General features: G+C 47.1%; 1 non-coding gene across 1 annotated transcript; it reads left to right on the top strand.

Annotated features, from left to right (window-relative positions):
• The first annotated feature begins 837 nt into the window (after positions 1 to 837).
• LOC136377785 (U6 spliceosomal RNA) lies at positions 838 to 941 on the top strand. Its single transcript, XR_010746415.1, has one exon. It is a non-coding gene; the product is annotated as a U6 spliceosomal RNA (small nuclear RNA).
• Positions 942 to 1,596: the final 655 nt, after the last annotated feature.

The following is a 1,596-nucleotide window of genomic DNA, read 5'->3' as shown; positions in this document are numbered from 1 at the left end:
CCAGTCCATATATGTGACTCCCGTCAGAGCCACCACCTTAAGACCTCCCCTCCCCATGTGTAAAGCCAGGAGCCACAGCCAGGGCCACTATCAAAGCAGCCCGGCTCATGCAGGTTCGCATTGGATTCGGACAGTCGGCAAAGAAACAACGGAGCCAAAAGCTGATGGGCCATAGTCTTTAATCCTAGCTTGCATTCGGCGGGCAAGTAAAAATACACACTGGGCTCCAAAACCCATTCACCTTCAGTGCTCACAAAGCTACTGACTTATCCGAGTTTCCTAGAATCAAAGGTTTCTAGCTCACCAGCCTTATTCTCCTCAGTTCCCCATCTCCTTCCTTATCCCAGATACAAACTGCACAAACTGGCATCTCACTCAGCACTCCGCCATCTTGGCTGCTTTTCCTGGCCTCCTCCACGTGGCCTCCTCCCGCTGCTGGCTCTACTCCTCTGCTGAAAATCTCAGGAACCAAGAGCACAAGCTCCTGCTCCGTCCCCATTTTATAGTGTAGAAATCCAAACTCTTAATCCAATGTACAAAATAGGGAAGTCTCTAATACAAAGTCACTTCTCTGAGGCATGATTGGATTGTACCACCCCACATCAAAAAAGGGTGGGAGAGGCTTAATCCCAAAACCAAGCCCCAGGCTACAAGGATTCTGCCTGCCCAGAGACACACATTAATGTCACCTGGGCAACGGCCTCCACGTGGGCAGCGTTATCTTTAACAAAGTGAGCATAATACATTTTATCCGCCCAACACCATGACGCCCCTAACCAGCAGGAAGTAGCCAGATGAATAGCGGTGCCCCTATCTTACATAAAAGGTCGGAATGTTGTGCTCGCTTCGGCAGCACATATACTAAAATTGGAACAATACAGAGATTAGCATGGCCCCTGTGCAAGGATGACATGCAAATTCGTGAAGCATTCCATATATATATATATATATATATATATTAAAAAAAAAAAAAAGGTCGGAATGTGAGGTCAGTTGATGTAAAGCCAGGAGCCGCCATTGTGACCATTCACATGCAGGTTTGCATTAGATTTGGACAGATGGTAATGAAACAATGGAGCCAAGAACTGGTGGGCTATTATCTTTAATCCTAGTTTGCACCCGGCGGGCAAGAAATACACACAGTGGGCTCCAAAACCCACTCATTCCGTGCTCACAAAGCTACTGACTTATCCGAGTTTCCTAGAATCAAAGGTTTCTAGCTCACTAGCCTTATTCACCTCTATTCCCCATCTCCTTCTCTCTGCACAAACTCTGCACAAACTGGCTTCTCTTTCAACACTCCACCATCTTGGCTGCTTCTCCTGGCCTCCTCCATGTGGCCTCTCTCTGCTCTCCACTCTAATGCTAATCTCAGGAACTGAGAGAGCAAGTTCCCGGTCTGACCCCATTTTATAGTGTAGAAATCCAAACCTTTAATCCAATATACAAACAAGGAAGTCTCTGATACTAAGTCACTTATCTGAGGCATAATGAGATTCCTCATGAGAGTGCACCACCCCACATCAAAAAGGGTGGGAAAGGCTTAGTCCCAAAACCAAGTGTTAGGCTACAAGGATCCTGCCTGTCCATAGCCTG

Source organism: Saccopteryx leptura, chromosome 6 (genome assembly GCF_036850995.1).
Source record: "Saccopteryx leptura isolate mSacLep1 chromosome 6, mSacLep1_pri_phased_curated, whole genome shotgun sequence".
Classification (NCBI taxonomy): Eukaryota; Metazoa; Chordata; class Mammalia; order Chiroptera; family Emballonuridae; genus Saccopteryx; species Saccopteryx leptura.
The sequence above is the reverse complement of the archived record's forward strand: the minus strand, read 5'-3'. Positions and strand labels throughout refer to the sequence as shown.